Raw genomic sequence first — 15546 nt, 5'->3', positions numbered from 1 at the left:
AATCGTTCGAAAACTTTTCTCCCAATAAAGTGTACTAAAAATAAACCTTGTGGGTTTATATAAATGTTTTATGACGTTATCCGTTGACAATACGGACGACAATGGACGTGGTGTTTTATTGTCTTGGCAATGGCGAGGCGCACTTTTGATTAACGCACGTATGCCTGATTTACCATAGGCGAAATAGATTCCGATGGCCGATGGTGATATCGGCGGTCCTTCTTACCGGTCGAGTGGTCAAGGGTAATGAAGTTCTCATGATAATAACTCGATACCTGCTCTATGTGTTTGCAAATCTGTGCGCATATGTTACGTCGTCCTCTAGGGTGGAGCCAAACGGGCGATCATAGAAAACCGCACTATATAGACACGATATGGATCATATCGAAACGACTTTCCTCTGTGCACTCCTATTAACTATTTCCAATGCCGATATACAATCAAGATTTCGATGAGACATCTACATACGAAATCGTTCTGACTCACGCGGCTCTAAAAATATTTAAGGAAATATCACGTAGCTATTCATCCGTTCGCTGAGTCGAGTTCTATCGAATAAATTTGTATATTCTCTGACCATTTAAATGTATCTTTTTTTCTAGATCTCAACATCAGCGCAGATGTTGGCTAAGGTTTCATCTTTTTCACGATGTTTAATTAGAATTGATATGCTAAGTGTTTCGAGGGATACGGTCGAAAATCGATACGCGTTAAAAAGAGGAACCGAGATGTACGGGCTGGCCAAGATCACACGTTACGACTCCAAAGTATACTAAATCGATAGCGGCTAAACAATCCACTTTAATGGCATTCCCTAAGCAGCCGCTGAACGTGATAAATCGACACCTGTGGACTATTTAGATATTGTTATGCTCGTAGCACGAAATCGAGTGCTACTCATTAAACGACGAAGTGCTAAACAAAAAAAAAAAAAAAAAACCGACGCGGTACAACGATTCACGCGAGAGGAATGCTGTAAATAAAATATGAACTGATAAATAGAGAAAGTAAAAGAAATTCGAACGAATTGAAAATGCCGATGCGCATTAATGAGAGAGAGAAAAACGGTGTTGTGTAATCGTGACCCTAAAGCCCGCATTGTTCCCGACGTTTCGTCCCAGCGAAACATACCGCCTTGTTTTCGAGCGATTCGGTCAACTCACTCGAAGGAGAGTAGTACTAGGGAGCCTTACGCTTCATCAATCCTCGGAAGTAACGCCCACGCAAAAAATCATCCGCGACGACGTTTTTCCCCCGGATTACGTTATCCAGCGACGATAGAGGTTGTGTCATATACGGCATATCGTTACCTGGGCTGTCGCAAGATCGTCACGCGCGGTATTTAATGTTACGCGGAGGCAAAAAGAAATCAACAGCCACGGATGGGCGAAGAAGGAGGCATGCGGTGGAGGAGGGAGGGGTAGGGGGTGGCGGTGCGCGCGATAGAAAAGAGAGTCACGAGCGTACGAGAATAAATAGGTGACGGGCATGGATGGAAGTTGCTCAACTTGACATCGCTTTACTGACGTCATATAAAATCACTTTACCTCGAGACGAACTCAAACTACTCCTCGTCGCTGTCCGCGCGATGTCGATGCCAGAGATGAAGAGAGCGAGACAAGTGAATTAGGTGGAGAACGCCGGGATGAGAAAATCCACAGTGAAAAGGGGTGAAGTAACAGGAGAGAGGCTTCAAAAGGGGACAGAGTCTTCGCAAGCTCCGTTCCGCTTCCACCGACTGGCAGAGGATGTTGTTTCTTTGTTTTTCCTTCCTGCTCTCGCAGGCACTTCGCAGCTTTACCACACACTCCGCTGACTAACGGAACGAAGTTAATCGGAGCACATTAGACTCGGGCGTCCCTTCGTCACTATTATCGTCGTGCACTCTTCGTACATGTATATATATATATGTATGTAATATATAGACATATATATCTATCGATATTAGTCACAAGATAACGTTCCACAACTGTATCGTATTGTCACTTTTTACGGAACACGTACGCGAACACCGTAGTCCCTGAATTTACGTTGCGGTTCTTATACGTGAATACACGGTAGAGAGAGGATCGAAGGACAGAATGGGAAAGCGAGATGCTTGTGTTACGTGCACGCGTATACAGACGTACGTGTGTGTGTATATTTGCCGTCGGCCTGTATCGTGTACACACTCACTCTCGCGCGCGCACTTATCTACCATAAAAGAAGAAAACACTATGTTCGTATTCTGTTGTCCTATCGAGGAGAGCTCCCTGTACTACGTACGTACGCAAGCGAGGCCAGAGCGAGACTGAGCGCGTATGCGAGCCGACACCGGCCGAGCGTGTGGCCCACGATGCGGAGATACCCGACCGAACCTCGGTATCGCTACGACACGCTACGAGTTCCGAGTCTCCCCCCCCACCCTCGACAACGCACTTCGCCTCGCTCACTCTCTCCCTTTTTCTCATCCTCTCTCCTCCGCCGTCGCGTCAACCACTCCGTCTCTAAACCGTAGGCCTCCACCGATTCCCCGTTTCCCCTCTCGGTCCCTACCTTCCTTCTCTATCTCCTCCTTAAACCCGTACACGTCAAATGTATGCGCGTACCGCGATTTTTCCCTCGCGATCGACACCACCACCGCCAATACCGAAAACCTATCCACGCACCCGAATAATCGCCACCTTTTTTCTCACGAGATCGAATACTCTGTCCCCCTATGCTTTTGATCGCCGCGGAACAGGTGTGGGGTCGTTGGGCCCGGGTGGGGATAGAATCGAACGCATAGGAGAATGTTAAATTCCCTCGCGCTTGATTTTACGGGTCTACGTGCATATCGCTCGAGTCAATGAGCTTTAAGAGGCGTGCGATTCTTACGAGGTTTACAGCGGGGGGATTCTTTGGGTATATCCGCGGAAAATCGCCGGGAACGGCTCGAATCTCGATGTCTACATAAGTACACGTACGATCCGTACACGGGGGCATAACCGACGAGCCAAATGAACTGTCCGGTTGGCTAGGTGGTTTGCGTTTGATTTAATGGTAGATAGGAAGGGTACATTATACCCGATGGCATACGCGGAATTTAGTAAATGTACGCGCGTGTAAGTACCGTAATGCGATATGATAATGCGCTCTGCGCTTTGTGCGAACGTCCACGTGAAATATCGTGGCGAACGCGCGCACCCGCGCACCCGCGCACGGCCATCTACTATGCTATGGTCGCCGGTAAATACGAGGAAAAAAAAAATGAGCTCCACTCGCGCGTCGAGACGTTAAACCTGTCCCTTAACCTTTCATGCGGTAACGTTGGTAACTCTTGGAAAGCTTGCCCCGTGTTTCTTTACGCCGTTTCTACGATTACGCTGATAATACGACCTATGCATATTCATTCTTTACACGGAGCCAGCCTAATCGGGTCGCCTGTTTTCACTCCGCTCGACGGTCCCTATATTTTTCACGTGTCTCTGTCGTTATCTTCGACGCTACATTATCCGTATCATTGGCTCTCGCCTCGTCTAAAACGAAAGAAAGAAGGAGATAAAAGTAGCGGATGGAATCGATGGAATTTAAAGCTGGAGAAAATTCCGATAGATTTCTAGTCCTGGAAAATCGCCGGCGCCGTTTACGCGAACCGATCGAACGAGAATAAAAGTGATCCGAAGTACTTTTAACTCATCGATGATCGAGGTAAAAAAGTATTAAATACGTTTCTCGTGTCTCCCCGCTTCCCGTCCGTCTCCGGGTAACAGCCACGCGAGTTGTTTCCTTTCACCGAGCAAAAGCAAACAATTTCAACCGGACAGAGATCTTCGTTCTGCTGTTTAGTTACGCGCGTGCCTGCGCGAGTCCACGGGATTCGAATATAATGGACCTGGGATCCATCCGCATTTCTCCGCCTCGATGTAATCTAATGAGAATATCCAATCGCAACTTGGCGACCGCCACCGACTGGCACTGCCTGGAGAACAGTAAAGGACAGGCGAGGAGAAGGTGGAGGAGGGGTACGGAACGAAGGGGGTTAAGAGCGCTTTTGCGGCGAGTCGGAGATGTCCCTTGTGTGTTATTTTGCCAGGTCTTAAAGAGACCCTTGCATGAAAGCATCGAGGAAAAAGTGGCTCCCGTACGATCGTTCCTTTCTCCCACCTGTGTGTTGCATTTTCTCGAAAAAATAAGTCGCTTCTTACATCTTCTGAAAAATTCATCGTCTCCCATTCTCCTTTCGGTCGTCCATTCGCCTCCACCCACTCGAGCTAATCTTCCGTAAAACTTTCGTCTGGAAATTTGAAATCGCGGATTACGAGCCGAAACGGGCAATTTATCGATCGTTAATTACATAACGAACCGGGGAAAGAAAAGACGTTGAATAGAGGAGCCCGGTGAATTATCGGTTCATGGTTACGGTTTTCTGGTTCTGCCCGCGCGGGTACGTTTATTCGCTCCTATGCAAATTGCACGCAATTATGCACAATATGTGATATACGTGGCGTTGTATCGAAACAATTACGGGACAGGTACGAAACACATCGAATCACGAAACTCCCCGGCTGCTAATCGATATCGGGCTGGAAATCTGTACCGGAGTGGATTCCACAGTTTCGCGATGGAAAAACCGTGACGACAATCTCGAACTTCTTAAATCTCCATTTTAGATCACCTCGACGTCTATCCGAAAAACGAAAGAAACAAACCTGTAAAAATACATTTGGTAAATGTAAATTGATTAAACGCAAACCAAGTGGCGAGAGGAAATTTAATAGCGGTATAGGTAAGGATATCCTGGGAGGCGTGAATTATTCTAAAATTGAAAGCGATACTTATGTTGAATCGATGTATAACCGGCTATCTTCTCGAGGATGCATTATTAAGAAACTCTATTTCGAATGGAACGGTTACGGGACCAAGTTTCGGTACGCCCTTTGTCTCAAGTTATGCCGTAACGCTTTAGCCAGTTCGAATGAAAGTTATCCTGTGCTAGGATGAGCAAGGGTCGATCGGGGCGAGGAGCAACGAGGAGGACAGGAGGAGCAGGTTAAAAGAGGGAGGCAAAGAGGTGGGAAGATGCGCAGTACGGCACGGCGCAAAATACTAGACATACCGAGTTCGTACTTGTTTTGGAAGTACCACCAGCGATATTCATTTGTCTCGAGCCGATGATATACTTTGAAGGCGACATCGACATTCTTTTCGCCAATTTTATTGTTCGCGTCGAAAATTTCCAACAACATTTACCAACCGTTCGTTTTATTCGTCCATGTTCACTGAAATTAAATGGGTACTGTTAAATGCAACCGTTCGGTTTGTTGCCTGGAAATAAGCCTGTTACTCTCTCCGCTATCTTTTCGAGTTGCCGCAACGAGCGACAGAGTTAAGAAAGCGCGAGGCAGCAACAAGACTTAAATTACCTTCGACATAGCCTACAACGCGTGTATTTCATCTCTGTTGTCTCGAACTTTTAATTTCGTCGTTCCTCTCGCGCGTCGCGACAAAGAATAAAAGTAAACCGCGCGAAGAGTATCCGCGACGAAATATGCACATGGTTAGGTCTTGAGGCAAGTGCATAATTTTGAAGCAATACTGTATTTCGTTCTCGTCAGTAGACAGTTATGGCAGGTCTACGGTTCCTAGTAAACCTGCGCGCCTGGTAGACACTCGACGGAACCTTCCCGTGTAATTTATTGGCGCCTATAGAACGTAGTGTGTCCCGACTCGTTCGATGCCCCAAGACCGTAGAACCACGATGCATGTGGCGCGACTACAATAGTTGATCCTGCGTCTACTTGTTAAACTTATTTTCCCATAAATATGTCCTGCGACGTACATTGACGAAACAATTAAATGATTCGATTTTCTAGTTAGGTATCGACGCGATAAAATCGTACGACGAAGTCGCCAGTATTGGATTATGTGTCACGATGACGTGGGTGTTTATAAATCGGAACGAACGTAGCGAATCGAACGTAACCTTGACGATGCGTTTATCGTACTGCGTCTCAGTAATTATTATTTGAAAGTTCTTTTCGTAACTCCGCGACGCCTGTTGCGTTATTATAAAGCTTCGTACGTATAAACTCGCAATGTCAAAATGCAAGAGACGTAGAAGCATATTAGGAGAACAGAGACGCGATCCGCTACATTAACCGGTCAACTACATTCTGACTGATGCGCAACCACATCGCGCAACACGTGACCAAGCATCTAACCAGCCAGCTAGTTAAGTGGGAAAGTCTTTTTCTTCGAGTTTCATGCACGCGAGTAATAACAAAGGAGAATGTGCAAGGTATTGTAACGCGATGCGAACCGGGAAATCAACTCCGTTAAGTAACATATATTCCTTGAAGCTCATTCCCCTGCCTTCGCGATACAAAGAATTGTTTCCTACAGAAATGCATCGCCCCTACTCCTGTCGCGTGCAATTTTGAGATCGAGCGATTCGAATTTGAACGAGTATAAGTCCACGCAGCGACCGTGGTATATCGAGGTTATTCAATTTCATGGCAACGAGATACGCGACGCAGAGAAGAAAACGAGTACCGCTACAACACGAGTTCCGAGTCGAGTCCTTTTCCCCTTCGCGCGATCTCCTACCCTCCCCGCCATTACTGGTCCGGCTGTCCCCCGCCAACGAGCAAACATTCTCTCTTCCTCCATCTCGCACGGTTGTTGCTCCCTCTCCGTTCTCACCGTCAACGATGCTCCGCCGTTACTATTATACCATCTTCTCCACTTCCTCCATCGTCCTTCGCGAGTACGCTGCAATTTTTCTCGGTTACCAGCCAGGTCGGCGAGGTCAAACGTGAAAATCGGAATTCAAGCAAATTCTGTCTACACTTTTTCCAATTATTTTTCTTATCTATACTTTAGTACGCGTATGGAATTATCCGAATGAAAGTTGGTGAAAATGAAGAATGGAAAATCTCGCGAGTCCGTTACTCCACGGCAGGATGTAATCTGTTATATATATAGGTATATACGAGAGGAATGGCGCGGACGTATTCAGCAAATTTCCAGCAATTTTCTGCGGCAAACTTCTTCACTCTGCTCCTGGTCACGGCATTACGAAGTCCTCTTCGATGTCTTAATTTTCAAGTTTCTCTCCGGTTCGATGAAAATTCAGTCATAAAGGAAAAAAATGATTCGTCCATATCTGGGTGGTTGCGAGCCCCCTTAAATTTGAAAGGTTTCGGCTGGTTCATCCCTTTAACCTTTTAGTAATCCCGCAGCGATCCCACGGTCAAAGCTTGTTCTTATTTTGAGTACACTATCTCTTTCTCTCTTTCTTCCCCTCCTCTCTCTCTCTCTCTCTCTCTCCTTCTCTCCCCTTCAGAATCGATCCGCTGAACGAAGTCTTTCGACATCTCGACTGAACTCGTTCCATTTTTTGTGTCACAAGTATTTTCTGCATCTTTTACAAGCTGTTCGAAAATTATTAAAATCGTACCGCTTATTAACCACGACCATCGTTAAGATAATCGTTGCCACCGGATGGATTCCTTTCTTCGTACGAATTCCTCCATACCGAATGTACCGCCGCGTCGAGTCGTTACAAGTAAAAGTTCTGAATTGTCACTCGCGCGTCACTTTCGAAACTTTCAAACTCGATAAAAGTTGTCTGTAATCTAGGCACGGGACAGAAATTGGTCGTCGGATCCGACGGGCATGACGGCATCGAGTGTAAAAATAGTAGCGCGTAAGGAAATCGTTGCTCAAAAAGCGGAAACCCATGGACGAGGATTCCGAGGCGAGGATAAACAAGATTCTAATCCCGTGCCGATGGCGAGCCAGCCCATAGAATCGGGCCTGGAAACGAGGCCAGAAATAGGGATTCTACTCTCCCTCAGGCTGGAACGGACTCAGGAAATTCGGTGGCTCGTGTCTGTTCAATTACGAGGCAGACAGAGTACAACACGCTCCCAACAGCACTCCGCTACGAAACGAGTCCTGACACGCGCGTCTTTCCTCTCTCCACCCAATGCACACACCACTCGCCCTCGTCGCTCCTTTCCGTATTTCTCCGACCTCTTCCTACAACGCACGTGCACCACCAACCCAGCTGCGATCGTGTTCGTTTCGCGCATTCTGACGCAGTCTCTTTTTTCTTTTTTAATCATATTTTTAAGTTTCTAGATACGTCCCCGCTTTCGTTGGTAATGTTCTTCTCGTTGACGATTGTCTAATCAAGAGGACACTGAAGAACCGTAGAGGGGTTTAATATTTTTTAGTTATGACTGAACTGCATAGGAATGGTTATATAGCGTGGAAGTAAAACGAAGATCGCTCTAGACGTCCCTGAAACGCGTCCCTGAATGCCCAACGTATACAAAGTTTTTCCGGCGAGATAACGATTTTCCATCTATATATTTGATCCACGTTTTAACACTAAATTGCAGATCTGAAATAGCAGCAGCTCGATTGTATTTCTCTCTACTTTTACAATCCGAACTGTTTAACCCTCTGAGGACAACCCTAGGTAGCACAATACCCGAAGACTCCTTTCAAGCGAAATTTCTAAAAGTAAAGGAAACGATGGGCGTGGCTATTGGTTCATAAATTAAGTAGGGAAATCTTTTGGGAGGCAGAAGGACATTGTCATCCTCGTGCTCTTGCTCGACGAGGAAGCGTCGAAAGAAAGATTCAAGAATCAATTGAGAAACGAATAAAATTTGTTGGCCTCGGATTCGATTTCACTTCGCTTGCTCGAAAGATGACGGACACTAATGACGTTAAAACAATTCTAAGTATTGTATCGAGTTTGTCCCACTGTGGAAGGCCGTCGCTAAATGCTTGCGTTTAAGTACCAGTCAATAAGAAGTAATTGGACAAAAATTTAAATGAAACCGCAACCAGTTCTCGTTGTGATAAACGTGGACGTAAAATGGCTGGCTAGGTTGAAAACAAAGGTCAGACCTAGAGGATCGCGAACCGTTTGGCGTTCAATAATATTACACGAAGGTATCGACTAAAATCGTTTAAACACGGATTATCCGGCAGCAGAACAAAAACCGACTCGGTATCTCTTCGAGACCGGCGGATAGAGGAGGAAAAGAAGAGGGACGAGGACGGAACACGGCAGGACTACTCGACACACCGCCTCTCCTCGTCGTCGTTTCGTCGGTCCTCGTCGCTCTGGCTCTGACTCCTTGCTCTCTACTCGCACGCGGCCCAAACTCTCCTATTCGACGACGCTCGATATTTTAATTCCTGCCGATCGACCTGCTCTCCTGTGAACCAGCTTCGTTCGCGAATATCGTTGCCGCTCGAAAGGTGCGTTGGAAATGCGGAATATCGATGACGCTTTCGGACGAATAATTCGCGGAAGTCAGGGGGGGCGGAGGGGTCGGGGGAGCCACTAGAATATCGCTTTTCATGAGTATTATTGATTCGATAAATAAACAGCAAAGTCTCCGCTTTTATTTCGCAGCGAGAGCTTATGAATGCTCGCGGATAGCGATCTTATTCCTCTCGTCTTTCGCAGCATTATTAAATTATAGGAGAATCGAAATCAAACGTGGGAATAAAGAACGAGCGAACGAAAAACGAGCAACTGGAGGCGCGCGTTACGATTTTCTAGCGTTAGCAGCGAGCAGTATCGCGGTTGTAGCGAACCGGCGCAAGATCAAATGTTTATAATTATTGCAACGCGAATGCGGTGTACCGTTAACGGTGCGCCGTTTGCGACGAATACGTAAAACCCGAATACACGGGAGTACGTAGAGCGGGACACGGTAGGTTCTCCCCGTTCGTAGGTAGAGGTTCGTTGCGAACGGCGAGCGAAAACGGAAGAGGAACAGAGACGGGAAAGACAAGTTCGTGGGATTCACATTGCTCTACTGCGTCCCTCGAACTTCACCGACGCTACTCTCGCCCTCTCTCTCCCTCGCTCTCCTCTCCTCTCCTCTCTCTCTCTCTCTCTCTCTCTCTCTCCCTCTCTCCGTCGACGAGAAAAAGAGAGAAGGAGAGCTTTTTGTTCTGGTTCGTTTACCGTTCTTCCTTCTACGATCGTCACGTGACGCATTCCTCCCTCTTTTGCTTACATACTTTTCCTTCGAGTGTCTTTCTGTCGCACGTGGTAACTCATATGATTTTATTCCTCTTTAACGCGCACGCGTTTGTCCTACTCGGTTCAGTCTCATTCCCCGTTATTCTCCGCCGGTCTTTTTCATCGTGCGCGTTCACTCTTTTCTTGCGCTCGATTCTCTGTTTCGCTTTTCCGTTCGATAACTCCTTTCTTTTCCATCCTTTATGCCTCGTTCGCTCGCCCCGGTACCACTCACTCCTCTTTCTTCTGCTGAGTGATGAGCTTTACGCCTCTCTCGTTCGGATCGTTTCCGTCTCTTTCTTCCACAGCTCGGTTATACGTATTATATTTACTGCCTTCTCTAGCTCGAACCGCGCTCCCCGTCTCTCTCCCTCTGGCAACCCTCGCGCACACCGATACTGCCCTCATAGTTCGCGTCTCTGCATTTATAGATCTCCTTCCTCCCTCTTTATTCGACCTGCGCTCGTCTATCTTTTTCTTCGCTGTTGCCACGGTACGAATACACCTACCGTGGACACGCAGTTGCGTTCTTGCATCGGTGTGGACCAGTAATCTGTGAACAGCCGGTTTAACCGAGGGGGCGGCCGATCGATTTTCATCGTGTTTCAAAATTCTCTATGCGCCTCCTACTCGCCAGCTAACCACTTACACCGATGACCAATCGATACGATCCTTTTTATTCGCGCGACTTCGCGTTTGCTCCCGACGTCTTCCGTCGAAATTAAACTACCACTTTCTCCTCCCGTTTTACGACGCAGCTGCTTTCTTTGGCTCGCGGGGATTAGATAAACAGCGATAGAATCGAAAAAAATGGGTTAATGTGAGAAAAAAGTAAAAGTAAAATGGTTTCTATTTCTAGGCAGGAATTAATGATGCGCAACCATCTTATTCCTCGAGTAACAAGTCGCACGGTCGATTTCCTAGGGTATTCGGATGCGGGTAGGAGAGGAGAGTCGTTAAGCTCTCGACTAACCTGCGAGTAGACCAACGCCGGGGTAATTCCAGTAACACGCTCTATGGAGTGTTTATTGAACTAAGATTTAGTGGGAGGCTACTCGAGCATCTGACAACGAGTTCGCATCTTTCACCGTTCGACGCTTTCGCCAAGTGTTACTGGTTAAGTCGTCCCGATTATTCCACCACTCGGGCAATTATCTTTCTCGTTTCTGATTTCGGATTATCCCCCAAAATTTTTCCAACTTTTCTCGAACGTTCGACCATTCCACGCGTGAATATTTAACTGCAAGCAAAGAAACGAAAACGCGAAAGTATCGCCAGCTCGCTCGAGTATGATATAAAATAAATACCAAGCAGGATAAAGTCACGCTTCGTAATATTGTTGCGCTTTACTCTCGACCATCATGGCTCGGCTGTTTTGTAATTCATTGGCCTCCGTTACATTACGCGTGCACGCTGTTTCGTCGGAGGTCAATTGATCCCCTCCGGGCGGGCAGAGGCGGTGGTGGTGGCGGCTCAAACAAGAGTCACTCGTTCGCTGTCGGCTTTCTGGTTAATCGAGTGTGGTTATTCGTAAATATTGGAAAGCACGTTCAGTTCCTTCCTGCCGTCCTTTCTCAGCCGCCCCGTCCTTTTCGCGGTCTTCCTTCAATTTTTTAACGTCAGCCAAATCAACGCGTTCGATATAGATATCACTTATTGGAACGACGGATAAGTCGTGGTAGATGATCGCTGTTCCGAAACCGAGACTGAAACTGATTCTCTCTTTATCGCGTTCGAGATCGACAAGTGTAGACAGTACGGTATTATGTAATGGAACACGAGGCATCGGAGATTTTATTCGTCCCCGAGTTCGATGTACAATGGATTAATATAACACGTGGGAAATTATTATTTCGAATACGCATTTACGGGTTTAACCGAAGTGCACCCTCGACCTGCCTCCACCAGTGATTGTAGGGGTTGCTTTGACGGTTCTAAATGGAACCTCGGCTCCATTGCTCTCTATGTGCCAGCCCCTATTTTCTACCACAGCTACTAACCTCCTTTGCTCGCAGAGGGCCTTGGACTTTCGAGAATTCTGAAGTCTCGAAAGTCTGCAGCTTGTTTTATTTTCAACTGGTCACTACATTCATTTCCTCCGTCTCAATTTTTCGTTCATTCCTACCAACTGACAGACCAATGTAAATTTTCCTCAAATCTTTTCAATCCTCGGTTGCGAAGCGTTGACTTTAGACTCGATCTTAAATAAACTGAATTTCCTGTCGACATTTCGAATATTTAACGTCTTCGAAGTGTTGTAATTGAAACGGAAGGGACGAGAGAACGACAGTTGGTCAATGCCCACTTTTTAATATCGTCCGAGCAGACTAAGGTTCGCGAGCTCTGATCCCTCGAAATCTGATCTCGCTACCCTCCGTGGAAACGCAAGTTGTATAATAGCTGGTATTGTACCAGGACTGTCTTCTGGCAAATCGATAAACAGACGTACCGAAGGTATTGGCCGCCGCCGTTTTTTAGACCGTACCTGCTCGCCACTTCCTCTGCGCTCCTGCCCGTTCAGGCACTTGTCTCATTTTAAAATCCTGTTCAATTAACGACGAACTTCGTTAGTTCCACGAATTTCAAATTTACCCGACAGTTATAAAAATTACGTACCCACGGCATTTTAAAATTGCGTAAACGATAAGCGTGTAAAAGTACTTCTCTTAGAGGGCTGAAGTGACGTAAGTAAGCGCGACGTGAAGCGGCGCACGTCTTACGCAGGACAAGGAAAAAGAAGAATTTCACTTTCCACGGAGGTTCGATCTCGAAATGGAGTGCATTAACTGGCCCTTGCCTTCTCGGTTCTGCTTTCACCTAACGTTATACAAACTACTAAAAATTTTTCTAGGTATTTTACAATACTACATTTAATGTATTTTGCAATTCCTCGCAGACGAGAAGGGAAGAATATACTTTCACGATAGAGGGGGAAAAAAAGCTCGAGCAAATCCAAATCGGAACGATGAATTTGATTAGTCGAAGCCAGGTCAGGGCGAGTTCATTAAAAGTTGACGTCGAATTAGAGATAAAACAGGCTGCGATTGAAAGAAGTTAAGGACCTCCCTTTTCTCCCGTTTGGAAGGCGCCTTAAAGACCAGCTTGGCTCGGTAATCGGATTATTTTGGTGTAGTGCGTAAAACACGCTCGTTATCGGACGACGTTCTGAAGGAGGACACGATACTACTACAGGCCAGCAGTGTGTACGTGGTAGAAAAACGACACTACCCAGAGGGAATGGACGGAGAGAGGACGAGGCCGACGACGGCGGCGCTGTCGGCGGCGACAGCTTTTCACAGTTAGTCGCGCCACGCCGGAAGATCGATCAGTATGGATGGTCTCGTGCTTGATATGCTAGCGCGCTCGTATTACACCTGAATCACGTCATCAGAAGGCCTCGTTCTCTCTTCGTTCTTTACGATTATTAAGTCTCTCGAGATAGCCTGCAAACGATTTTAGTTTTTCACATTTAACCAATACAAAATTCATAGAATTCTAATACGGTTCGTAAAGTTAATCGATCGTTAGTATCGCGCTCGAAATGTTATAATTCGATAGTCGTCAGTCGACAGGGATTCGAAATTTATGATCACTTCAATGTAGAATACGAGAGGGATTTAGACAGAGCAGACGTTTTTGAAAATGAGCATAAAATACAAAGGAAAACACGAAAGAGTTCTGTCAGAGATTTGTCGATCGTTGTAACGTGATAAACATCACGGTCGACTTCTAATGAAAACGGCCGAACGAAAGCTGTCCTTCGTGTCGTCTCTCCGCGTTTCTTCCCCTTTTTCCCCTTCTCACAGCCGCGCTCGACTCGCTCGAGAGTCCCTCTCTCTCTCTCTCTCTCTGCCTGTATCTAGATCTCCTTTTGGCAGCATCGATTTTCCTACAGATTCCACGGATAATGTATATCTACAATATTATACCTTCCGTCCTGAAACTACACAAACCGCGTTCCCACCGACTCGTAAATTCTAATAAACAATATATGTAACTATACTTTGCGGTAATTGCTTTCGTTTCGTTCTCTCGAATGAAACCGAGAAGATATCGTGCGACTTTTAAATTCCAATAGAACGCGAAGTCGTCGCGTCGCGATAGAGTATCGATCGAGGAGTTCGATTCAAGTGCACGCGTCTAAATTTAGATGTAATTTCGCTCGGACGCGCATCGAAAGAGGTGAAAGTTAATTATTAGCGGAACGTTACAAAAGCATAATTGCACGGTTGGCCAATCGGGCCGATCATTGTTTTGAACGAAATGATAGATCCGAACGATCTATCATTAAAGCAGCGGTTACGTAATCGACTCGAGTCGAGCGTCGCGGCGGTTTGCATCTTTCTTACGGACGGCCCCGTATGTGTGCGCAGCGCCCCCCTCTCCACTCCCATTATTAATACGGTGTCGAAGAACGTGCGCCAGCGATCGTGATTTATTATCAGTCAACCACTACCATTTATGTGTACTCTGTCAAAATTAACTTCTTCGTTAGGACGCATTCATCACCTTTACCTGCGCGTCACAGTAATTAACGCTACTTTCTTCCTCCGATGGCTGAACGAGAAAGAAAGAAACTACATCGATATATTTTCTTAACGTTATACATTTAAATCAACGAGAGTCGGATGTTTTCTCGTCGCGCGACGCACGACTGTTTTCAATAATGCGCTCGTAAATATTACGTATCGGATTCTGTTGGAGTGTTGCGGAGGTTATCGGTCGATATAAAGCGAGGTGAAACATGTATTTCGTCCTGGCCGGTGGGATCCGGCGGCGCAAGGTTATAAACGTCGACGTTTCCTATTAGCGGTACGAGCCAGTTGCTCGTTCGAAAAGTGACGTTCCGAAACGGTTAAACGCATCAAAGCGGAGCAATCGTTTGTCGAATGAGTGGTGCTCCCGTCTTTATTTTCAGTGCCGGCAATGGCTATTTTTAAACGGCTTTGGTCACCTTCGGAACAGCGTCCACGTTGAACGCTCTGTTCGAGATATTGATACTCTAACCTCGCGCGATCGCTCTTCAAAATATTGACCGTGCACCATTATCGCATTGTCTGTTTATTGTTTTTAATACTCGCGGCTCCTTCACGCCTGATAAATCGATAATGTCGATATCTATTTTTTATCCACTGATCGTAGACCTATTAAATAGATCGTACAACTATTTACCACGTAAAAATTCGTTCGTCCCGTAGTCCAATGTAGTACAGCGTCTAGTCGATCGCGCAGCTTTCGTATCCTCCTTTAAAGCGATTACAATGCAAGGATGTACGATCGGCGGCGTTGATAACAGTGTTTACAGAATCTGGCCTGGCGTTATCTTCCGCAACGTCCGTGGTTCTTTCATAAACTCACGCGGAATTTGTTAACCTACCCGTTCACGTAGTTTGACACGGGTTACCAACATTTTCGTCGGTCGTCTCTATTTTAACCGTTGCGATCAACAGTAACAGCGTACGTATCCAAGTAAATTTGGCTGTTTCTAGCGCTTTTACCGATTATTTGGTCGTTGATAAAAATTGTAA

General features: G+C 46.3%; 1 protein-coding gene across 2 annotated transcripts in view; it reads right to left on the bottom strand.

Moving 5' to 3' along the window:
- LOC143427015 (uncharacterized) overlaps positions 1-15546 on the bottom strand; it is a 57751-nt gene that overhangs the window by 16842 nt on the left and 25363 nt on the right. Inside the window, exon 1 of one of the 2 annotated variants that reach the window (XM_076900805.1) lies at positions 1548-1934. The exons of the other annotated variant lie outside the window; for it this stretch is intronic. The gene's annotated coding sequence lies outside the window, so the exon portion shown is untranslated. Of the gene's footprint in view, positions 1-1547; positions 1935-15546 lie in introns of those variants that run through there. 2 annotated transcript variants of the gene reach the window in all.

Source organism: Xylocopa sonorina, chromosome 9 (genome assembly GCF_050948175.1).
Source record: "Xylocopa sonorina isolate GNS202 chromosome 9, iyXylSono1_principal, whole genome shotgun sequence".
Classification (NCBI taxonomy): Eukaryota; Metazoa; Arthropoda; class Insecta; order Hymenoptera; family Apidae; genus Xylocopa; species Xylocopa sonorina.
Note: the sequence above shows the minus strand (reverse complement) of the source record. Positions and strands in the feature narration are given on the sequence as shown.